Source organism: Mastigoproctus giganteus, chromosome 5 (genome assembly GCF_048544385.1).
Source record: "Mastigoproctus giganteus isolate SK-2022 chromosome 5, ASM4854438v1, whole genome shotgun sequence".
Taxonomy (NCBI): Eukaryota; Metazoa; Arthropoda; class Arachnida; order Uropygi; family Thelyphonidae; genus Mastigoproctus; species Mastigoproctus giganteus.
Genome location: NC_143579.1, coordinates 117,140,612 through 117,166,609, shown reverse-complemented (window position 1 = coordinate 117,166,609; position 25,998 = coordinate 117,140,612). Strand labels below are relative to the sequence as shown.

General features: G+C 36.7%; 1 protein-coding gene across 1 annotated transcript in view; it reads left to right on the top strand.

Annotated features, from left to right (window-relative positions):
- The window catches only part of Rcd1 (Reduction in Cnn dots 1), a 350,852-nt gene that overhangs the window by 34,525 nt on the left and 290,329 nt on the right, over window positions 1-25,998 (top strand). Inside the window, exon 2 of the mRNA XM_090374162.1 lies at window positions 3,335-3,575. The gene's annotated coding sequence lies outside the window, so the exon portion shown is untranslated. The remainder of the gene's footprint in view (window positions 1-3,334; window positions 3,576-25,998) is intronic.

Genomic DNA, 25,998 nt, shown 5'->3' with positions numbered 1-25,998 from the left:
ATGGAACAGTATTGAAAATATGGTGAGTAAGTAGAACATTAGGGAATTGCACCCCAAGCACCGAGCAGCTGTAGCCGAGAGGGGCGTATAATAATATAAAATACACTTTGAGGATAAAAATTAATTAATCAATACTATTAATTAATTTATTTACTATATAATAGTAAACAAATTACAACTAATAGCATAGAAAAGATGGAAATGAAGAAATATAAATAAATAAATGATCATAAACCAAGTTACATATTTTATTAAGAAGCAACATCATGACCATGGTTTATGTACTTGGCAAAATTACTTACAAAATTATTTTATTTTTTTAAAATTTGGTAACATTTTGTTTTAAATTTTGTACATCAAAACTGAATGGCAGTGGCTTTGAAATAATCGAAATACTTTGTGCTTCCATAAACCGTGATCATGTTGTGGCTTCTTCTTGATAAGGTAATATGTACCTTGGTTTATGATCATTTATTATATTTATATATAAATAATCGTAGCCTTAGCTTTTTTGTAGTATCTTATCAACTTTTAGCTTTTATAGGCTTCAGTTCTTTTACTGCTCTGTAACTTTTCCATGTCATCTTTTCCTGCTCTGTTAAACAGGCTAGTTCATCAATCTTAGAATCCTCCTTGTACTGTTTTATCTTAATGTTAATACACCTTCAAGGCTTCTGTGACTATAACTTTGAAGTTATACCACAATTGTAATGTATTCACACTGTGTGAACTGTCTTCCCAGCTGGTAGAGGCTGTAGCACCTTAAGTTGTCATGATCTCTTTTCCTTTTTCCTGAAATTAAAACATTCCTTTGCCACCTTTTTCCTCATCATCCAACTTGGAACTGTTATGACTCCTGGCCAATGGTTCCTCTACTGTGAGCTCTATGTTGTCACCTGGTTCATGGGAGAATATCAGGTTTAGAATATTTTCCCCTCCTTGTACTTTCCCTAAAATGCCGATACAAATAACGATTAACTAGCTCTTTAAAAATTTTGTTCCCCATTTTGAGTTTTACACCCATTTGCTCCAATCAGTTTGGTGCAGTTTGAAATCATCCATAATGACATTTGCACTTCTTTATCCATTCCATTTTGCATGTAGAGGGTCTCATCATAATCATAAATTTTTTGGTTTGTAAATTACCCTCACTCTCATTATACCTTTACTTACAATTAATAAAAAAATTAGTAAAAATTTCTGAGCTACAAGGCTCAATAACTTCCACAATTTTTCAATATATTAAAAAAATAAGAGATTACCTCAGTTTTTCGTGGAATGCTTCCAGTCAATTCTCTCCAAATGTAACGAATAAAATAAGATGAAAAAATGAATTAATGAATTCCCTCACTCATAGAGATATGACCAAATTCGACACGCAACGGAATAGAAAGCCGAGAGCCCCAACCCGACCCCGAAACACATCAAACCACCACAGCAAGACGATGAGTTAGAGAAGACACGTTGTCAGAATAAATAATTAAAACCGCTTCCGATAATAAATAATTAAAATCACAATTAAAAAAAGATTAAAATCACAATTGAAATTTGGATGAACACCAAATTAAACGAAATGCACAGCTGTTTCCCTTCCTTAAGCAGATCACGCTTTTCAGCTGATCGCCATGTTCACAGGATGGGAATATCCCGAAGTGTTTGTGTGTGTATTTGGTTCTTAAAATAAAGAGATTATTTGTATTGATGCATGCGTAAAAAAGACCAGAAATCCGAAATTAGGTAAGGACGTAGCACATTGATAGTATTTTCATGAAGTTTCATTTCAAGTGTTTCAGCGATCAATAATTTTATGTAATTGTGTTATATGTTTAAAATTTCTGCTTCATTGAATAGGAATACGTGACCATCATTGACCACATGAAAGGCCAGCTCTGACGCGTTTGTGTGCAATGCGTAGACGGAAGCAGCATGTTGCTCGACACATAAATCTAAAGTACACCGAGTGGACCCCCCCCCCTCATACGATGAATCACATTGACTACACGAAATTTCGTATACAAGATCATTTACCTATGCCGAGCAAGAAGGAAGAACTGTGTGATTTTTTTTTTAATATATTATGGAGCTTCTGCATGGGCCTGGTTATAATTTAGGCTATCCTTTCGAAGGGTCTGAACTTTAATTTTCCCCCTCATAAACTCTCCAAGAAACAATTTGTGATAGACTTTGAATATGGTCTCTGCAAAATTCTGCAAAAAGACTTATTGGTCCAGCAAGTCAATCAGGTAAACAATAACTCCAAAACTCTTCAGGTACCCAGACTGAATATGAATGAAATTATAGCATTGCATAGTCTTAGAGGGAACAAAGATATTGTTATCTAAAGAGAAGATAAAGGGGACACTGTAGTTATTATGAATAAAACAGACTATTTTAGAAAATTGGACTCTATTATATTGTACAGTTCTACTTACAGGGAGATAGACGGGTCTGTGTTCACAAATTTAGTAAACCAATATAATAAAACCCTAACTGCATACTGTAAGAGTGATTTTATTTCCATGATCCAATTAAAAGAACTGAAAGCAAGGACATATATTATTCCTGTACTTTTTGGACAGGTTAAACTTCACAAACCCGGTTTTCCCATACACCCTATTGCATCATACAAAAATTCAGCGTTTTCACACTTAGCTGCACACTTATACAACATCATAAAACCATTTAGACAGTTGATAAAGTTTGGCATAAAAAATTATGACACTTTATTTAATAGTATTAAAGATATTAAGCTTGGCATTCACGATAAATTATTTTCATTAGATTTTACCTCCTTGTACACCAATGTAAGTGTAGATTACATTCTCGATGTAGTTTGGGAACTGTTAAATAATGATACTATCGCAATAAATCACACTAAATTACCCAAAAAAGAAATTTTTAAATTAATCAAACTTCTTGAAGCTAACTGTTTTGCATTTAAAGACACTATATAGAAACAGGTTTCTGTATAGTGTTTTATATTAATTCCTTGTAAGAAATGAGGCATCTTAATTTTCTTTCGTTCTAAGTGCATAACCCCCCTCCAAATATTTGAAATTGGATGTGTCTTGGTTATTTATTCTTTCTTCCATTTGTTCAGCTGAAAATTAAAATTTGGAACTGATTATAAAAAAAAAAATTATAACATGAAAATTATACCACTTATAACATGAAGTATGTGAAAATTTTATCATATGTGGAATATATGGATATTTTACTCAGTATTTAACTAATAGGAATTATCTTGAAATTTTCTGATTTTGGACTATTCCATACTTATATTTCATTGTAAAATTTTACTCTGAATTTTTTTTTTTTTTTTTTACATCTATAGAGTAATCTTCCTCTTACATGCCAGAAAATGTAATTCCATGCCCATGAAAGAAGCAGGATTTGTCATATGAAGATTTTTTCAATTCGAGTCTTGATAAAAATGTGGATCCAAGATGCATCTGGATAGGATCTTCAGAAGGCACAAAGAATATTTAAAATAGAGGATCTTCACATTCAAAACATGGCTTTAAAGTAATTTAAGAAAAGCGAATTCAAAATATGGGAACATGACAAAACAAGAGGTGAGTACTGCAAACTGATATTGAAAATTTGTTATCCCCTCTTTCAAATCATCATCTGTTGAAAACTAAATTTATTTCAGCTGATTTCAGCATCTGTTAAAAACTAAATCATATACTTGTATTTCAGGAAAGCTTTTGATACTGTTGCACATAAAAAAAAACTGCTGTACAAGATTGGAGCAGTATGGCATTAAGGGCAAGTAGCTGCTATGGATAAAGGGATAGATGAGTTGGAGAAGACAGAGTTGTAATCAGTGGACTGCTCTTCTTGGACTAATGTTATTAGTTGGGTCCCCCAGTGTTTGGAGGCGCCTCCGTAGCCAGGTGGGAAGGAGCAGCAGTGCGCAGCACACGCTTCTTGATTAGACCGGGGTTCGAGCCCGTCACCACCAAATACGGAGGATGCAGAAAGGTCAAGGAATGACCACCGCATATCTCGGAGCAGTATGGCCTTAGTTGCTAATGCTCCTAAAAACCAACCAAAACAACAAACAAAACAGTGTTTGGAGTTGGGACCATTGTTGTTTTCTATGTTTATCAGTGATATTGATGAAGATAGACTTAATGTTCAAGTTTGCAGACGATACAAAGATTTGGCAGGGTTGTTAACGACAGTAATGACAGTACGCTGCTGCAACAGGATCTAGAAAAGTTGGGCAGTGGGCGGAGAGGTGTAAACTGAAGTTTAACATTGAAAAATGCAAAGTACTGCATATGGGTAGCAGTAACTCCAGAGTAGCATACCAACTGTTGTGTACTACACTCAAGGTAGTGGAGAATGAAAAAGACCTGGGTGTAATTGTGCAGTCAGATATGAAGTTTTCAGAGCAATGCAGACAGGCTGCCAGAGCAGCTCATGGGGTCTTGTCAATTGTGTACAGGAACCTTGCTAGCAGAAATAAGGAGTCATTATTCCTTTGTAGGCCTCTGTAGCCGAGTGGTCAGGAGTGGGAGTGCAATAGCACACGCTCTTTGAGTAGACTGGGGTTCAAGCCCCTGACTGCTGAATATGGTCGATCTGCCAACCCACACTGGACCAGCGTGGCAGATTATGGCCCATTTCTCTCAGCATGAATTGTTGAGGAGGCTTCCATCCTGCAGTGGGTTGATAATGGCTGCACTTTACCTTTATTCCTTTGTATAAGGCAGCATTTCCCAAACTAGTGTCTGCAAAATGTTCAGAAGGGATATCAAGTAATGTGTTTATTTATATATGCGGGGGTCCACATATTTTTTTTTTTTATTTTTGAAGGGTCCCTAGATCTCAGTAGTTTGGGACCTGCTGGTATAAGGAAATGGTCATGCCACACCTTGAGTACTGCATACAGGTCTGGAGGCTTCATTTTAGGATGGATGTAGAAATGCTGGAGCAAGCACAGAGAAGGTCACTTAGATTGGAAAGGGGAATAAAGGGGTGCTTCAAGAAAGGCTTCAGTTCTGCAAATTGCAGCTTCTGGAGACTAGGTACATGCGAGGTGATCTGATTGAGGTGTATAAAGCTTTGAATGCTTTAAGCGAGTTCAGTGCTGATGGGATCCTTTCACTTGCTCAGATTATGCACTTGAGGGAGTATAAATTCAAATTGAGGAAAGACAGTTGCAGAATAGATGTATGGAAATTTGCCTTTAACCAGTAAGTTGTTGATTGTGGAACAAATGTCCTTCTGTCGTTGTGGAAGTTGATAGCTTAAATAAATTCAGGGAAGGACTGGACAAACTTTTGGAGCAAATGGCTAGGTGAAATAGGAATTTCACAACCAACTAATTTCTCCCCCCTCCACACACACACTCACTCTGAATGGTTACATAGCTGTAACTGGCAGGAGCAGTATGCACTAAGTTGTGAAGTTTACAGAATAAGTGAAAACATTGTGTGTGTGTGTGTGTGTGAGATATATATATATATATATATATATATATATATATAGAGAGAGAGAGAGAGATACACCTTGGATTATAACAGCAAATATGCCAAGGTATAGATACTTTTCTTCTTGAAGGTATGTATGGGTATACATAATAAACAGTATAGCACTTACAGGTCACCTGTAAGTGCTATACTGACTAGTAGTAATGGTGGAGAAAATGAAACTTAGTGATCTTTCTTATTACTTGCAAGTAATTTATTGAATTTCTCCACAGTACAATTTCGAAATCAATGTAATGTAAGTTGAAAAATATTGCACTTACCTCATTGTAAATTATTCCTTTATATTTATTGAAACATGTTTTGAAATATCATTTATTGAAATGTCTGCAGATAAAGGAACCACTAGGTGGCAGTGATCACAGTGTGCTGATGTGGGATTTACTCCAAGAGGTAACTACCATCAAGGATAAAGGGAAGGGATTTTGCTTTCGTAAAGGTGACTATAGTGGTCTGAGACAGTTTTTAAATTCTATACAATGAGACACTGATGATGTTACCAACAGCAAATTCTAAATGGGAAGCATTCAAAGAATTAATCTAGGAAGTTACTAGGTTTTTCATACCAATTAAGAAATATTGTTCAAGGTTTAGGCCTAAATGGATGTCAGATGAACTAATGAGACATTATTATTATTAGCCATATTATTAGCGAGGAAGCCTGAAGCTTATGCTGCACCAGCCAAAAATAAAAATTTCTGAATTACCCCGAGAGAGAGAGAGAGAGAGAGAGAGTGTGTGAATGTAGAAGGGAATCGCCAAGAAAAAGAATGATGATGATATCCAGCTCAGGACCCTGGGTGTGCCAAGCCCATAGTCACCAGATGTGAGCCCCTGGGGTTAACATGTGGCAGAGAAGAAAAATGCATGGGATACATATAAATTAACAGGTGAATCAGAAGCCTATGATAGATATAAGCTGGTCTGTAACCGAGTCACAAAGGACAGGCTAGCAAAGGCAGATTACGAGAAATCTTTGGCAAAGGATGCAAAGAGTTCTTTACTTATGTAAACTCTAGAAGGAAGGGGATGAATCAGATTGGTCCACTTGATATCGATGGTTCAACTGTTGATGTTCCTGCTCAGGTAGCTGGCAAGCTGAATGAATATTTTGCATCTGCATTTACACATGAGGAGTTATTCAGGGAGGGTAATGCCAGAGGTGTATTAAACTGTGGCAGTGAGCTAAATGATTTTGTAATAACTTAGAGTAAAGTGGAGCAGAAACTGTTGAAGATAAACATAAGAAAGGTACCTTGGGTTGATGGGATCTATCCAATTATGTTAAAGGAGGCAGCAAAGGAAGTAAGCAAACCCTTAGCACAGGGGTCCCCAAACCTTTAGAGAAGCGGGGCCACATATGAAATTTTGGAATATTTAGCAGGCCAGAGAAAATTCGTAATTACTGAAAACGACATTCTCTTTAATGTAGTTTTCAGTAATTAGTAATTTAATGTAGTTTTCAGTAATTTTACACTACATAACATTAAAGTTATGTAGTCTAAAACTATATAACTTTAATGTTATGTAGAAAACAAATTTTATACCTACCTATATCTACAGATTCAAAAATAAATGGATGGATGTGTAATATAAAATATACCAGTTTATATCAAATTTTAAATATTACTTATTTATTGTACTAATCACAAAAATACAGTCAGTAATACAAGAAAATTAATTATTACTTATTTATTTTACTAACCACAAAAATATAGTTAGCAATACAACAAAATTATAATTAATGCGACGTGCAACTAAATTTCATAATATTGGGTTTTAAAATACTAGTTCCAATTCTTAAAAAGTCATGTATATGCTGGTCAATTAGATGTGATCGTATTTTTGATTTTACATATTTCATTTTTGAAAAGGTCTGCTCACATATATACTGCCCTACCATTAATATCCGGACACCTGCCTTTAAACAAAAAAAGAGCTTTTATTGTGTTATTTAATATTTTGTGCTGAAACCTTTTGCTTTTATGATGGCCTTCAATCTTCGTGGCATACTCTCAACCAGCTTTTTATAAATGTCAGGTGATATGTTCCTCCACTCGGCTTTTAACACAGCCACCACTTCAGCCTTGTTCTTTGGGCGATCTCAACGTGCATGTACCTGACAATCATATACATCCCAAACATGCTTGATAGGGTTCAGATCATGACTCTGAGCTGGCCAATCCAACTTTTCCACACCCATGTCCTTAAACCACTCTGTTACGACCCGAGCAGTATGGAAGGGTGCATTGTCTTGCTGATACAGGTATGGGTCTTCCCTGAAGTATTGCCATAATGTTGGAAGTGCATAATTGTCCAAGATGTCCTGGTATTGCACAGCATTCATGGTTTTGTTGATAACAACTAATTGGCCCAAGCCAAACCATGAAAGGAGCCCCATACCATGACACTGCCTCCATCAAACTTCATTGTTGGGAGGATACAATCAGGAAGGAACTGTTTCCCACACCCAAGAATGGCCATCAGACTGGTAGAATGCGAACCTCGACTCATCTGTCCATAGAACTGTGAGGGGTAATGAACTGGCAGATGCCACAGCCAGATCACCAGAACCCCCCAGCACTCATTGCCTATACAGATTACGGGCAGCTAATACACGAAATTACTCTCTCAATGGCAGCAATCTTGGCATGAGCAAGTCATAAACAAACTCTATCTGATAAAGCCTGTAATCTGACACTGGCAGTCTGGTCTGCCCAGGAACCGCAGAGAGGAAGTTGTTCTAGCTTGCCTCTGCATAGGACACAGCCATCTTACACATGCATTTCTGCTGAGGGCAGATGACTCTCCTATGTGCAAGAACTGTGGCACCATTTTAACAATTCGTCAGATTTTAACTGAGTGTTCACGTTTTAGACACGAACGCAATTTATATTTTACTGCTTTTAGTCATCTGGCTGAGCCTTATACACTCAGTCATATTTTATCCAACAATGACCATGTGTCTGCTGTTTTTAGCTATTTAAAATCGGTAAATGTTTTTACTCATGTTTAAAATTTACCTTTTATTGTTATTTTTTTATTGATTTATTTTTTATACTTTTTATACCTTTGTTATTATATATCTTGACATGGTGACCTACTAATTAGGTCACTGAAAGCTTAAATTTTTATATATGACCTGGTCTTGGTGCATTATAGCCTTGGTTGCTAATGCGGCAATAAAATCCAAACCAACCAACTGGATTGAGAGTGTTCCCAGGGGTCGCCCCTACGGTCGAGTAAATTAGTGCTCTGTTATTTGTGTTAAATCTAGTTAATTATTTTGCATTTCTCGTATTAAATTCTGGTGTACTGCAATCCTTATCAGAGGGCGAGTCATTTGGTGTCTTTTTCATGCTGAACGTCTAAGGCGTTGAACAGAAATGGAGATTTTTTTTTTTTTTTTTTTCTTCTTTTGGGGAGCTGCTAACTCTGCTTAGAAAATACAATCATGTGGAGGTGGCCATTCCTTCTTTCCCAGTTGAAGAACAAAGGGGTTAGTCTGCGGTGCTTCTGTCACATGACTCAGTTCCCATTGGTTGACACAGTTCCTAGGTTGAAGTAGTGATTGATAAACTATTTTAGTAATCAAACTGAACCCAATTTAATGATATGGAATTAATAGTTGATTTTTTATTAATATTGTATTATTGGCATTTATTAATGATTTTTGATCTTTAGTCTGGTGCTAATTAGTGCTAGTTTGTACTGATGCCATACTCCACTGACGTCGTATTACAGTGACGTGATCTTTTAACAGAATACTGAATTAATTATGGTAGATTATGACACTCCCTTCTGGAAGTAATTGCAACTAATAAATACCAGAAGAAAATTTTTAGCCCAAAATAACTTATCTGGAAATCGATACTAAAATTGGTAGACTGCTCTACATTATCGGATTTCATCCAAACCAGCAGAAACATAAATATAAGTTCTCGAGAAGAGTCCAGCTCCTCAGCTCCAGTGGATGTGTGGGATGAGGCTGAGGCTTCGGGCCCCCTCCTCCCTAGGGCCCTAGTTAGAACTGCTCCCAGGAAGAAGAAAAAGAAATCCAAGTACCGGGAGCCTTGCTCTTCCCTTCTGCTTCCCTTGGATGATAATAGTAAGTCTCCTCGTGCCGAGCCCCCAGATTCTGAACCAGACCTGCTGGTGTCACCTAAATTAGAATTTAGTGTGTCGACACCAGTTGCCAATTCAAATACTAAAAATCCTGCTTCATACCCACCAGCCTCCTCACTGTCGCCTCTGTAGCCAGGTGGGCAGGAGCGGCAGTGCATAGCACACGCTTCTTGATTAGACTGGGGTTCGAGCCCGTGACCACCAAATACGGAGGATTTGGAAAGGTCAGGGAATGACCACCGCATATCCCCGGAGCAATATGGCCTTAGTTACTAATGCTCCTAAAAAAAAAAAAAAAAAAAAAACCAAACCAAGCCTCCTCACCACTTCCGAAACTGGCCACTAAGGCTTCTTCTGCATCTCCAGCAGTCCTCCAACTTGCTGCAGTTCAACTGATATTGCCAACCCCGAAAAGCAGCTTCTGCATTACTCTTGGCAAGCGATGATACCCCAGTTCCTGCAGTAACTACCAATACAGCCTCTACTGCCCAACCAAGCTCTCCAGCTGCAGCCACTCCTGCTACTCCAACTGCTGCTCCGGCACAATTGGCTCTTGATCAAACTATAGCGGCTGGAATTCAACCCTCCATCAAGCTAGTGATTCCAGCTACATTAGTCCCAACTCTGACTGTCAGCACTGATAATACTTCATCCCCATCCCTGAATCAGGTAGTAACAATGCTACATTAAAAACTGGTTGCGTTTCTTAACTAAGACTCCAATAGGATTACAAAGGCAGCTAGCAATACGGTACAAGAGCTATGAAATAACTTTGAAACTATCTCCACAGCTCTCCTAATAGACAATGAGAAACTCAAAGCAGTTAATGCCGAACTCAAGTCCAAAATCCAGCTATTAGAAAAAGTAGTTGATACAGTCTCCAAGTTCTCACCAAATCTCTCAGAGAACTCTGAATAAGACCTGAGCCATCCTTTGGAAATCCCGCCAGCACACACCTATGCTGCTGCAGTGAGAACACAGCTGTCCACAACCAGCCCAGAACCAACCTCCAACCTACGGATAAATAGATGACAGAGGGATAAATGACAGAGAGTGGTAATCAATGGACACTGCTTTTTGTGGACTAATGTTATTAATGGAGTCTCCTAGGGTTCAGTGTTGGGTCCATTGTTGTTTTCTGTATTTATTAATGATATTGATGAAGGTATATCAGGCTTAATGCTTAGTTTGCAGATAATACGGACATTGGCAGGGTTGTTAATGACAGTACACTACTGCTGCAACAGAATCTAGAAAAGTTGAGCAGATGGGCTGAGGGGTTGCAACTGGAGTTTAACATTGACCAATGTAAAGTATGGGTAAGCAGTAACTCCAGAGTAATGTATCAACTGTGTGGTACTACACTCAGGGTGGTACAGAATGAAAAGGACCTGGGGTAATTGTGCAATCAGATATGAAGTTTTCTGAGCATTGCAGATGGTCTCCAAGAGTAGCTCATGATGCCATGTCAATGATATACAGGAATTTTTCTAGCAGGGAAAAGGAAGTGATTATCGTCTTGTATAAAGCAATGGTCAGGCCACACCTTGAGTATGTATACAGGTCTGGAGGCCTCATTTTAGGAAGGATGTAGAGCTGCTGGAAGAACAAGTAAAGAGAAGGGAAACAAGAGTAGTGAATGGAACAAAGTCTTGCTCTTGCTCTTATGAATTATTATTATTATTATTATTGTTAGCCATATGGTGCAAGGAAGCCTGAGGCTTATGCAGCATCAGCCAAAAAAAAAAAAAAAAAAAAAGAAGGCATGCAAGAAGGCATAATATTTTAAGAGTTTAAGATTCTATATCTATATAATATCTATCATTATATAGATAGATTCTATATCTATCTATATAATGAAGAAAGGCTTAAATTATGCAAATTACAGTGTCTAAAGATCAGGCACCTGTGAGCTGATCTGATTGAGGTGTATTAAGCCTTGAATGATTTGAGCAAGCTCAATGCTGATAGGATTCTTCCTTTTGCCCAGATTAATCACCTGAGAGCACATAAATTCAAATTGAGCAAAGATAGTTTTAGGTTAGATGTGTGGAAATTTGCCTTTAGCCAGCAGGTTGTTGATTTCTGGAGCAAACTTCTATCTGGTGAAATGGGAAGGTTTTTTTTTTTTTGGCTGATTCTGTATAAGCTTGCTTTTTTGCATCATATGCCTCTACTAATGCTAATGTAATTTTGTTAATTTTAAAGAGTTTACTAAACTTTTTTATCATGGATGAGCTCACTGGGTACGTGCACACACACTCACTCAACTTTGTTTGCCATGTGTATGCCTAACCCCAATTTGATTAGATCGTTTTCCATTTCAGTGTTGTAACGTTGCTTGGAACCTATAGTTTTCAATCGTTTTTGTTTTACAATAACATAGTTCTTCGGCATCATATTCTTTTCACAAAAAAATATAGAAAAACTACATTAAAATTGGAAATTTTTTAAGAATTTGTGAATTTCTTATTTTTGTTAAATACAGCTGCAATAAACACCCAAGAATAGTTTGCTCAGTTATCTGTTTAAAAAAAAAAAAAAAACTTCTGCTGGTTTTTCATTTATGACATAATACAAACTCAAGGATGATATTCTCACTCAATTCAGAAAGCAATAAAGATTAACAAAAGAACTTGAAGTGTATAAAAATGAAAGAAGTGTATAAAACTATCATTGAAAATTATTTTCAAAGATAATAAATGTATGGAGGGGTAACTCTTCTAACTTACATTGCTAATAGGGTATAGGAATATGAGCCAATATACTTCCCTCTCATGTTGATAAATTAGTAAAGACCAATTTCATTGTCACTCACAATTATAAAAGACCAATGAGAGGTAAAGATAGAGACAGTATTTCATGAACATCAAAAGTTAATGGATGATGATATGACTAATAGTACCTCACAACATTTGGGGCAAACTTTACCATAAGTTTTTTATACGGTAAAAAAAAAGTATTAGTGCAGTTCTACCAGAGTTGGGCCATCAAGGTGATTTATGTGCTGATATACAACCCATTTAAAAGTTACAACTTCAGCTAGTCAATACACTCATAGCAGAATCTGTATGCCTTTATGTATAAATTTTTTAAATTGATGACAGTTTTTGTGATCAGCTGACTTTCTATAATGAATTCACAAGACCAAAGCAGGTGTATGGTTTCGTACAGCAGTTGCAACTCTGCTGTCTCTTAAACAGTTCATAGATAGCAAGTTGTAAATTTTTTTTTTTCCAGAAGTGGTAAGTTAAATATTACTTAACTTTAACTTAAGTATAATTGTATATGGAGAACCAGGGCTGTGCCAAGCCATTTTTTAGTATGTGAGGCAAGAATGAAAAATTGTGCCCTACCCTAAAATATTAAAAAAAAAAATTTTAATAAAAAAAATGACATTTAAAATACATTTCTGGTACATGTTTTAATAAAAATAAAAGGATGACAAAAAAATAAAATAAAAACTGTTTAAAGTGATTTTTATTCTCATAAGCTGTATTTATTATAAATATATAACAGATTTATTTATGCTTCATTCATTTCAAAAATAATAACAATATTATTATAATACTTGAAACATGTTTCGTCAAAAATATCACAAATTAGAATAATTTTAATTATAAATAAACAATATTTCTTTAAATAAATTAACAATAATATATTACAGACAGACACATGGATTTTATGTGTACAGATTACAGTTTTATTTTGTGAACTTTGAGTGATGAAAAGTCATCAATAATTTTGTCTAAATTTATTTGATTACATATGGTCCTCTCAACTGATAAAATGGCCATATCAGATAATTTTTCTTGGCTTAATGTTGACCATAAATAGTTTTTAATCAATTTTAGCCTCTTCATTGATTTGTATTGGTTAATGATTCTCAAAAGTCATGGATAAGGTCATTTAACTATTACTAATAGCAGTAATTTGGACAGATTATTGTACATGTAGAACTCAGTGGAAAGAAGCAGGGAAAGGTAGTGAGGGGGGAATAGCTAATGTCTTGTATATTTAAGGTAAGGCCAAGTTGCATGGTAATTCTTTGTAATCCATACCAGAAAAGGTTTCAAGCAGGGAAGATATTTATTTTCATAAAAAAAAAAAAAAAAAAAAAAAAAAAAGTTGTAGTGAGTTGTGTATACCTCATTCAGATATGTTAAGGAATAATCAAGGGTGCCAAAATGCATTGTCATATATCATGTTGATAGTGCATTACGTGCCACCTAGAGGCATATCATTAGAATCAGTACTCCCCCCTCCACTGATCTATACCATCAAATGTTTTTGCTAACTTTATTTTACATAACGGAATTGTAATATATGCTAAGTGCTTATAATAAAAAATATTTTAAGTGATTTATATTTATAGAATAAGTGTAATATAGGTTAATAAATAAATGGAGGAGCTCGTTAACATCTTATATTCATTAAATTAATGCATGTAAAATTATAAATTATGAACTGTGGATTTCCATCACATTGAAATCCCAGTTGTAATTTTTAGGAATAAAAGTGTAATTTAAACTGGACAGTCATGTCTTGTTTACCTTACTGTATTTATTATTTTTTTTTCTTTTATTATGTGTATGTGGCACATATGTTTTTTTAATTCATTTAAATTTCATTCAATTTAGAATTCATTTCTTTTATTAAACTATTTGGTTAAGAAATTAAAAAAGTATTATAATGCTTTCTGCTATAAGTCAAGTTGCATGAAGTTACAAGGGTTTCAAACTTTTCAAAAACCTAGTAAGGCTAGGCGGGGGGGATTTGGCGACTTTAATGAGTTCAATTTATGGCATAATTTAATTTTAGGAGGAATTCATTACAATTCCTTCTGAATAATTTAGAAAACCATTAGAAACTCTGAGCTCTCATTCAGGTAACAAGGTATAGGATACTACTCAAAATTTTTAAATAGCACAAGGGTGAATCTTTTATAGTATATGAAAGATGTTTTAATGTATGTTTACCAACAGTATTACTCTTGGGTTTTGATCTACAAAGACATATTATTTGAAAGGTCTTGAAGACTATGAATTTTTAATATTAACCAGAAGTAATTTTTAATTATTAAATTGTGCAATTGATTAATCATATTTGTCAATAATTGTGCAATTTGCTGCTGACATAGTAGTAAACTTCAGAAACCAAACTATACTGAAGGTGCTTGCAGAGTTCACTCAGCACTGAATATATGATGATTTTGGCACATTATAGCGTTAGTTGCTAGTTCACCAATAAAACCCAAACCAAACCAAATTGAATATATGGGATAAATGTGATTGGCAGAATCCCCTTACTCCTCTCAAAGCTGGCTCATCACCTTTCACATCATCGAAATCAAGGCCATACCTGAGTGGATAAGCTTGTGCCAAATCAACAGCTGCAAAGAGTCCAGGTTCTTGATGCAGATTATGAAGAATTTCCACCGATAATGACTATAGCAACATGTTCTCAAAGAAACATGTTCATATTAAGTCTGTATTTGTTATCTAATTCTTCTGTGTTTCGCAACCAGGCAAGGTTGAATTCTGCAGAACCCCAGGATTCTGTAGAATTCATCATTGTGGATTCCAAAAGAAATCATGGAATAAAGAAATAAAAATTTTAAAATACTTTGAAAATTTCCAAATATCCCCCTCCAGATATTTTGGAAATTTTTATCTGGGAATTGGCAATACTAGGAATAATGGAGTAATCTCTGTGAACTACTGACTACCTCTTTGTTTTGTTTTGGTCAATTTGTATTTAAGATTATATCTAGTTGTATTGTCTGTGTTTATTTTTTATTGTTAGTTAGGAAATGGAGGAATTACCAATGATCCAATGCATCCCGGAATCGGAGGCACGCGGACCCCAAGCCCAGCCCCAAAATACATCAAATCGCCAATCCTAATCTTTGAGTGAGAGTGAACGTATTGAGCCTTGCTGCTCTGTTATATATTAATTAAATAAATTTTGTATTGTTAGAGAGCCATCTCATTGGTAGTGGCAGAAAGGCGAGCCATGTGCCACCAAGAGAAAAATAGCAGTGCAATTAACACTCCTCCTGAAAGTGGTACATATCTGCAGGTTAAGTTCTGAGAATTCCTTTGGCCTGATGACTGTTCTCCATTATTCTCTATATTTCTAGTCTTTTCTTGATCTCTTTCTACTACCAGATTTTTCAAGAAGGTTCTTTTTCTTTATTTACCCTTTTTAAAGGGTGATGATTGGACTTTCAAGTCAGTTTTGAGTAGACAGTGTAGTTTCATGGATCTCTCAGTGGTAGTGGTACTCAGGGTGATTTCACAAGTGGTGAAATCACCCTGAGTACCACTACAGCCATTTGCTACTACTAAAATCTCACTCACACTACAGTACTTTCATACATCTGTTAAAGATTGAAAAATGTTAAAAGTATGTGAAAACAAGGCACATCAGTGAAGGAGAGAATAGTGAAAATGAATCAAAATTATAAGAGCCAAGGCTGGCAGAAATCTGCCTGACTTTTACAAGTCATTACTGAATCTTACACAAGCTAAAATTTTGTAAATACTTAACTGATACCTAATTTTTTTTATGTATTGTGATCTTTGTGTTCTAAAAATTGTTTTATAATATTCAGTAATGTAATAATAATCTTATATCCCCCATAAGTACCCATTCACCCATAGGCCAATGTGTGTGAGAGTGGCTTGTACTTCACATTATATTTCTCCACACCCAGGCTTCATTATGTAAAATTCCTTGAATCTGCTGCCATAATGGGTAATATTGTATAATGTCTCCAACTAAAGTTCTGTGTGAGTCTATGGAATTAAACCCACACCTGCAGTGATTGGAACTGCATCTGAACCCAACATGCAAAAACAATGACATGTCATAGTAATATTTTCTACACATCAGTAATAAAAAATATAGTAGTCTATCAAAATAACGGATATCATTTACTGATATTATGGATTATACCGCTGTTCTATGTTTATTTTAAATTAAACGCCCCCCCCCCTTACTATGGCTCCTAAAGTTAATACACCTCGTACAGAGAAGAAAAGAACAACATTAAAGCTTAGTGAGAAACTTGATATAATCCAAACTATTACATTAAGGTCACTTGGAAAGTTAATTCATATACCTGTGTGTATTGTGTCTGTAAATTGCATGTGTTCTCTGATCGATTTAGGTGCCTCCGTAGCCAGGTGGGAAGGAGCAGCAGTGCGTAGCACACGCTTCTTGATTAGACCGGGGTTCGAGCCCGTCACCACCAAATACGGAGGATGCGGAAAGGTCAAGGAGTGACCACCGCATATCCTGGAGCAATATGGCCTTAGTTGCCAATGCTCCTAAAAACCAAATACAGCAGGCCCCCGTTATAACGTGGTTCGCTTTACATTGATTCGCTATAACGCTGTTCTTATATTATAACCCGTATCTGACTATAACGCTGTCACAGATCACTATAACGCTCTTTTACAGATTGCATTTTTGGCATATTTATCGAAATCGCTTAATTTGATGGAGTCGATAGCTTGAAAATGAATACCAAAACAGCATTAAAACGTTTCCCACGCCAACTTGAGAAATTTTCCCACGCTCAGTGAAATTTCTCGCACGCTAATTTAATTGCAGCACAGTGACTTGTTACGTAGTTCTGGGATCAACATTTTAAAAAATGATCAAGTATATTGCTTGTAATATTTGCGTTATATGCATTTATCCGAAGTCTAGTCATCACTCAGTACCGTATTAGACATCGTGCGAAACGGACAGTTAATGCAACCAACGCAGTTACATTTTCGAAGAGTTAATAATGGCCGATAAGAATGAAAAAGCAACAACGTCTGAGCGTAGTACGAAGACTATAAATGTAAGAAAAAGACTGAATTTGAAAATTAAATTAGACATTTTGAAGCGAATCGATTCTGGTCAAAGACAAGCGAATGTGTGCCATAATTTAGGACTTGCAAGTTTAACTGTAAGAACAATTATTAAAAAAAAATAAAGAATTAATTTTAGCAGCGTGAAAGATAGCTGTTCCACTGCAAGCAACTAGGGCTAGGCCGGCTATTAGGATTGAAATGGAAAGACTTAACTAATTTTATTGAGGATAATATCCAATGCAGAATTCAGTTAAGTTAAATATTATTAAAAAAAGAGAGAGATTAGCCAATATGATGATCTGAAGAAAACTCACCAAAGAAAAAAAAAGTGGAACCATTTAAAACTAGTAAAAGTAAAAAGTAAAGTACAGCCATTATCAACCCACTGCAGGGTGGAAGCCTCCTTAACAATTCATGCTGAGGGAAATGGACCATAATCTGCCACGCTGGTCCAGTGCGGGTTGGCAGCTAGTAAGGGCTGGTTGAATAGATTTAAAATCCAGGGAGAAGCCGCAAGTGCAGATTAAGGAGCCGAAACTTTCAAAAAAGAACTTGTTAAAATTATTGAAGAGGGATATTATGTGTTATACTTCTCAACAAGTTTTTAACATAGATGAAGCAGGACTTTTGTGGAAACGAATGCCTAAAAGAAGTTTCATATTGAAAGAAGGAAAAAAACATGCCAGGTTTCAAAGCGGCGAAGGATCGGTTGGCTTTATTGTTGGGTGGTAACGCTGCGGGGGGAATTAAAATTAATACCCCTTTTAGTTTATTTGGAAGAGGGCCAAAGTTCAACCCAAAATCGACACACTTTTCATGATTAAATTAAATCAATTAAACTCATGATTTTAATTGTAATTTTAAGTTTAATTTTGATACGTAAGTAGTTACCACATAATTATATACGTATGTAATGCAGAATATTTTATATGTACAAATATTTGAATATTAAATATTTTGACCGATATTTGTGCATCTTTTCACTACCGTTTATTATTGATTAGGAAATATCCTATGGCACCGACCGCAACTCACAAATACATATGTTACCTTATGGATATTCGGCACTCGATTAGCATGGATTCACTTAGCGCTCTGTTTTTACGGAACGAATTATCAGCGTTAAGCGGGGTTCCCTGTACCAAATAACTGATCGATTTGCGTGTTTTGCTGGATGAAAAACCACAGTTTCTGGAGGGGGGGGGGTGAAAACCTTGCTATCTATACCTGTGACCAACTAACTCAGCCACAGAGTGAAAAAAGCCAATAAAAGTTTCTCGTGTCATCGACGGGATTCGAATCTAGGCCTTTTCCACCTGGTGTGGGGAGAATGGTGACAATGCCACTGTGCTACCCACGCAGACTAAACTTGAAAAAAAAAAAAAAAAAAAAAATAGAACGAGAAGTAAGTAGGAGTGTATTAATGACAGAATATAACATTGGATCATCAATGTGTTTGTTTTTTATGTGTAGTTAATAAAATTGCATTCTTAATCTCACAATTTCTTATTTGGCCTCATTATTTCTGAATTAAATATATTAAAAATAAAACTTTCTAGATAACGGAAAAATCAAAATAACGCCACCTTGAATCCCCGAAGGTGCCGTTATTCTGAAAGTCTACTGTTGTAGCAAATTTTATAAATAGTATTTATAAATATTATTTTATTAAAATGAAAATAATCAATACTATTAATATTTTATTGTATTGTAAAAATTTTTATTATTTTAAAAATTGTAAAATTCATTATGTATTGTGAAAAACATAAAAATAATACATAATGCATACATAAAAAGAAAATAAAAAGAAAAAATAATGAAACATATTCATATTATAATTAATTTTTAAAATTTTTAGTAAATTGCTGTGCAGAAACAGGACATCAGTAGTTTCAGCCTCAGCTGCATTCTTTTTCCTTGGATTAGAAATCTAAATGCTGACGGCATCCTTAGTGGGACAGCACATAGTCAGACATAAATTTAAATCAGTATTATTATAACAGAGGAATGATGCAAGAAAGCAATCTTATATAGCATCAGCCAAAAAAAAAAAAAAAACCTGTCCGTCCCCTCTAATAGTTTGTCTAGTTCTTCCTTGAATTTATTAAAGTTACCTGCTTCTACGACACCAGATGAAAGTTTGTTCCAACGATCAACTACCCACTGGCTGAAGGTAAATTTTGCTTATCTATCCTCTAACCATCCTTCCTCAATTTTTATTTATGTCCTTTCATACAAGTAGTCTGAGCAAGAGGAAGGATGCCATCAGAATTGAGCTTATTTAATCTGTTCGGTGTCTTAAACACTTCAATCAGATATACTTGCACTCTTTTTTGCGGTGTCACAATTTGAAGAACTATATTCTTTCTCGGTAAGAGCACAGTTTTGTTCCCCTCACTAATCTTGCTGCTCTTTTCTGCACATGTTCCAACAGACCCACTTTCTTCCTAAAATGAGGCTTCCAGAGCTATATGCAGTACTTGAAATGTGGGCTAACTATCACTTTATTCAACAGAATAATCTCATCCTCATCCCTGCTGATAAAATTCCTGTTTATCATCGACAAAACCTCATGTGCTCTCTTGGCAGCCTGTGTTAACTGCTCAGAGAACTTTATATCTTTCTGCACATTTACCTGCAGGTCTTTTTCATTCTCCACTACCTTAAATGTGGTATCACACATTTGGTATGTGAATTTACATAACAAATGTACATTTACACGCTAAAATCATAGATTTACATACTAAATCTAGGACTTGCATACAAGCTATGTAAAACTATGTAAATATAGGATTATTGCTACCCTTGTACAGTACCGTATATTTGTCAGTGTTAAACTTCAATTGCCATTTCTCGTCCCATCTGGTCTAATTTTTCGAGATCACATTGCAGTAGCATATCCTGATTGCTGTCATTAACCATCCTGCCAACCTTCATAACATCTGCAAATGCAGACATTAAGTCTGATGTGCATTCATCAGTATCATTAATACATACAGAAACAACAGTGGGGCCACAGTGAACCTTTGGGGGAAGACTCCACTAATAAAGTTATTCCAAGGAGAGCAGTTTGTGCTACACTACTCTAATTTGTACAGTGTATTTTATGTGTAACAATGTCAAAACCTTTTCTGATATCTGAGTCTGTGATCTTAAAATTATATTTTGTATTCAGTTTCTTTGTTGCTGTGTCATAGTGTCCAATCAGAACGGTCAGATAAGATTGTCCATTAACAAATCCATGCTGTAAGTATAACTGCATTCCTGTCTAGGTGATGCTGCATTATTTCTTTAACTAGTAACTCCATTATTCTCCCTGGAACAGAAGTCAAGGAGGTCTGCAATTACTCATGTCACCCATTGTGAATTGGAATACATTTGCACATCTCCAGTCTATAAGGACCTCTCCTGGATCCAAGGAGGTCCCTAGACAAAAAGAGACTTGTGGTCTGCAAATCTAGCATCTGGAATCTATGCATTTTTTTTTAATGAAAACCCCAAACACGAGAGGTATTAGAACCTATAGTACTTAGTACCGTGCCTGGATTGGAGGTTGAGAAGACAAAAGAAGATATTTGTTGACATGAGACTTGAACTTTTGTAGACTGTAATTTTCAGGAAATACATGTGAAGGAAGGTTGTTCCAGAAAATGGCAGTTGAATGAATAAACGAGGAAGTTAAAAGTTGGTTCTGTGAGTTTGAAGCACGTGTTCGGACTGTTTTGAAAGAGAGAGAGGGAATTATAGAAGCCAATTCAGAAGAACAGTGCCCATGGAAGTATCTGTAGAAAAGGCATGCAACAGAAACAGTACATCTATGAGACAGAGTGGAGAGACTCTGCTAGAGAGGAGTCATTAATTAACCTTACTGCCCTCTTCTGAATGGAATCTAGAAACCTCAGAGAGGTTTTGGAGGCACCGCCCTAGATGTGGGAACAATATTCCATGGTAGGGTGGATTTACAATTTGTACAGAGTGAACAGCTGTTTGGAAGAAAAGTAATGCCGAGAGCGAAAGAGAAAACCAAGTTTTTTAGATGCAGAGGAAGCAATATTTGTAATGTGCTTGTGCCAAGAAAGATTAGAAGTCAGGGTAATCCCCAAAAGAGATATATCAACTTGCCTAAAAGTCGGAGTGTCATCAAAGGTAAGCATAGGAGCAGAAAAATCCTTTTTGCAAGATATAAAACAAGACCGAGTTGTAGAAGGATTGAAATAAACTAAGTTGTCTTTGCCCCACTGGAGAATTACCTTCGGCATTTAAGGAATTGGTAGTAGATATTTGAGAAGTTGAAGCTGATTGAGCAGAGCAAGGTTTCTCAAAATTGAAAGTGGAATGCAATGTGCTATCAAAACTATGGATAGGATTTCCAGTCAATGGAAGAAGGTCATTAATATACAAGAGGAAAAGAGTGGGGGAAAGAATTGAACCTTGGGGGGACATTAGTGGCAAAGTTAGAAGACAGAGAGCCATCCACCATCACCCTCATTGAGCGGTCAGAGACAAAACTGGATAACCAATTACAGAAAACAGTTGGCAAGCCATAAGATGGAAAATGCCAAGCACAAACAAAAGCCTTTGAGATGTCAAGAGCAACTGCTTGTGTTTCACCAAACTTTTCCATTGAATTTGTCCATATGTGGGTAACATAAGCTAGAATATCACCAGTGGATCAACACTGATGGAATCCATACTGGTGATCACTGATCAGACGGAAGATTTCGAGGTAGTTTAAGAGTTGGCGGTTAATTGATTTCTTCGTTAGCTTAGAAAGAGTAGAAGTAATTTCATTGGGACGATAATTGGATGAGAGGGACTTGTCACCCTTTTTAGGAACTGGCTGGATATGAGCAAATTTCCAAGCAGAAGGAAAAACACCTTTGGAATAAGAAAGTGAAAAAGGTGGCAAAGAATAGGAGTAAGTTCAGGAGCACAGGTTTTGAGAACAAGGAGAGAAATACCATTGGGACCTGGAGCTTTCTTAGTATCGAGATTCGTCAAAATCCTTCTGATATCCTTTTGGCGGAAGACCACAGGAGGCATTGAATGGAGCGTGTTGGGAATGGTGGGGGGTGTTTTACCAAGATCATTTATACATGAGTTGGAAGAAAAATGGGATGCTGGCAGGTCTGCTTAATCCTTGGCTGAAGTGACAACAGAACCATCTGGTTTTGACAGAGGTGGGAGCAGAGATGGACAAAAGTTGTGGCCAATAGCTTTGGCAAGAGACCAGAATGCTCGGCTACCATTAGGGCAAGAAGCAAGTTTTCTACTCTTAGCCTGTTCGTAATCTAGTTTGGACTGATTAATGACCACTTTACAATTGTTGCGAGCTTTGGTGTAGGCAGAAAATGAAACTGAAGAATTGGAAACAAGCCAATTACGATATGAAACGTTCTTCTCTTGAACAGCCTTAGCACATTTATTGGAAAACCAAGGTCTAAACCTTGGTTTTCCAACAATGGACCCAACACTGATTAGATAAAGGACGAGATTTTAAAGTGGTGTGTGGGATAAAGGATTCCATTGCTACAAGAATAATTTCACTGACTCGAACTGAGCAAACGTTGACATCAGAAGTTTTGAAACAGTAATCCGACCAAGGAAAAGAAGAAAAGAAATCTTGCATGTCATCCCATTTTGCATTCTTATAATGCCAAACAATACAAGGTTGGGAATAGCCACGAGATTAAGGCTCCTCTGGAGAAGAGACAATCAGCAAGTTGTGATCAGAGATACCTAAAAGACCACACACTTTGACCGTGTACTCAGATGGGTTGTTTGTGAGAAAAAGATCAAGAGTGTTGGCTGTATTGTTGGGATTGTCCAGTATTCTTGTAGGTAAATGAACAATCTGTGTAAGGTCATTAGAAATTGCAAAAGCCTCAGCATCTCGACCAGCTGGGTCAGTGTGACTAGAAAACGGAATCTAGCTGGAATTGTGAACATTAAAATCACCAAGAAAAATTACCTCACTGTTAGGAAAGTTGCAAAGAGAGAAAGTCAAAGAGTTCCAAGTAATTAGTGGAGTTGGATGAATGGTAGAGACAGCAGATGAATTTGACACAATGAGGTAGAGAGATTTTAAGTCAGAGAAGATCAAAGAGAGGAGATTCCAAATTGCCAAGTCTCTGACAGGGAATATCAGAATGGTTATATGCACAAGTACCATCTTTGAGGGGAAAAGAATCATACAGCGAATAATTTGGGCATCTGAGATGAGCAGTAGTTGAATCAACCGATAACTGAGATTCTATCGGAAAAAGTACATGGGGTTTGGTAGACTGCAAGTGGAAATGGACATCGTTCAGATTAGAATTGCATTAGCATTAGCAGAGGCATTTGATGCAAGAAAGCAAGCTTATGCGGCATCAGCCAAAAAAAAAAAAAAAAAAAACCACTTCCACTTCACCCCTCTGTTCGTTCAAAATACCTGTCCAGCTGAGCCTTAAACTTATTTAGGCTATCAACTTCCACGACAAGGGATGGAAGTCTGTTCCACCAACCAACTACTCGCTGGCTAAAGGCAAATTTCCGCACGTCTATCCTACATCTGTCTTTCCTCAATTTGAATTTATGCCCTCTCAGGTGATTATTCTGAGCGAGAGGAAGAATCCCATCAGCATTGAGCATGCTCAAACCATTCAATGCTTTATACACCTCTGTCAGATCACCTCGCTGGTGCCTAGTCTCCAGACACTATAATTTGCAAAACTTAAGCCTTTCTTCGTAAGAGCACCCCTTTGTTCCATTCACTAATCTTGTTGCCCTTCTCTGTACTCGTTCCAGCAGCTCTACATTCTTCTTGAAATGAGGCCTCCAGACCTGTATACAGTACTCTAGGTGTGGCCTGACCATTGCCTTATACAAGGGAATAATCACCTCCTTATCCCTGCTAGAAAAATTCCTATATATCATTGACAATACACCATGAGCTACTCTTGCAGCCCGTCTGCACTGCTCAGAGAACTTCATATCTGCCTGCACAACCACCCCCAGATCCCTTTCATTCTCTACCACTGTCAGTGTAGTACCACAGAGTTGATACGTTGCTCTGGGGTTGCTGTTTCCCATGTGTAGTACTTTACATTTGTCAATGTTAAACTTCATTTGCCACCTCTCAGCCCATCTGCTCAACCTTTCCAGATCCTGTTGCAGCAGCATAGTGTCAGTAGTGTCCTTGACAACCCTGCCAACCTTTGTATCGTCTGCAAACTTGGACATTAAGCTTGATATACCATCAATATCATTTATAAATACAGAAAACAATAATGGACCCACCACTGAGCCCTGAGGGACTCCACTAATAACATTAGTCCACGATGAGCAGTGTCCATTGATTACCACTCTCTGTCTTCTCCCCCTCAGCCACCCCTTTATCCACAGCAGCAATTTGCCTCCAATGTCACACTGCTCCAATTTGTGCAGCAGTCTTCCATGTGCAACAGTATCAAAAGCCTTTCTAAGATCCAAGTATATAATATCAAAGTTATTCCCTGCATCCAGTTCCTTTGTGACTGCATCATAGTATCCAATCAAATTGGTCAGGCAAGACTTCCCCTTAACAAAACCATGCTGTGTCCGAGCTATAACTGAAGTCTTGTCTAAATGATCGTGCAGTGCTTCTTTAACTAGTGCCTTCATTAATTTTCCTGGAACAGAAGTTAAACTCACAGGTCTATAATTGCTTGTGTAAACCTTTGATCCTCCTTTGTGAATTGGGGTCACATTTGCACATCTCCAGTCTGCGGGTACCTCCCCTGAGTCCAAGGAAGCTCTCATAATTATGGCTAAGGGTTTGCTTACTTCCTCTGCTGCCTCCTTTAATATAACTGGATAGATCCCATCCACCCCGGGTGCCTTTCTTGTGTTTATCTTCAACAGTTTCTCCTCCACTTTACTCTCAGTTATTACAAGATTCTCTAGCTTACTGCTAGAGTTGAATACACCTCTGGCTTCCCCCTCGCTAAATAACTCCTCATGTGTGCATGTCGATGCAAAATATTCATTTCGTTTGTTAGCTACCTGAGCAGGATCATCAACAGTTGACCCATCGATATCAAGTGGATCAATCTGATTCATCCCCTTCCTTCTAGAGTTTACATAAGTAAAGAACTCTTTGCTGTTTTTCTTTGCATCCTTTGCCAAAGATTTCTCGTACTCTGCCTTCGCCTGCCTAACCTCCTTTGTAACTTGGTTACAGATCAACTTGTATCTGTCATAAGCTTCTGTGTCATGTGTTAATTTGGATGTATCCCATGCATGTTTCTTCTCTGGCATATGCCTCATCAGTTCATCTGACATCCATTTAGGCCTAAACCTTGAACAATATTTCTTAGTTGGTATGTAAAGCCTAGTAGCTTCCAAGATAAGTTCTTTGAATGCTTCCCATTTTGAATTTGCTGTTGGTAACATCATCAGTTGGTCCCACTGTATAGAATTTAAATACTGTCTCAGTCCATCGTAGTCGCCTTTACGAAAGCAATAACCCTTCCCTTTAC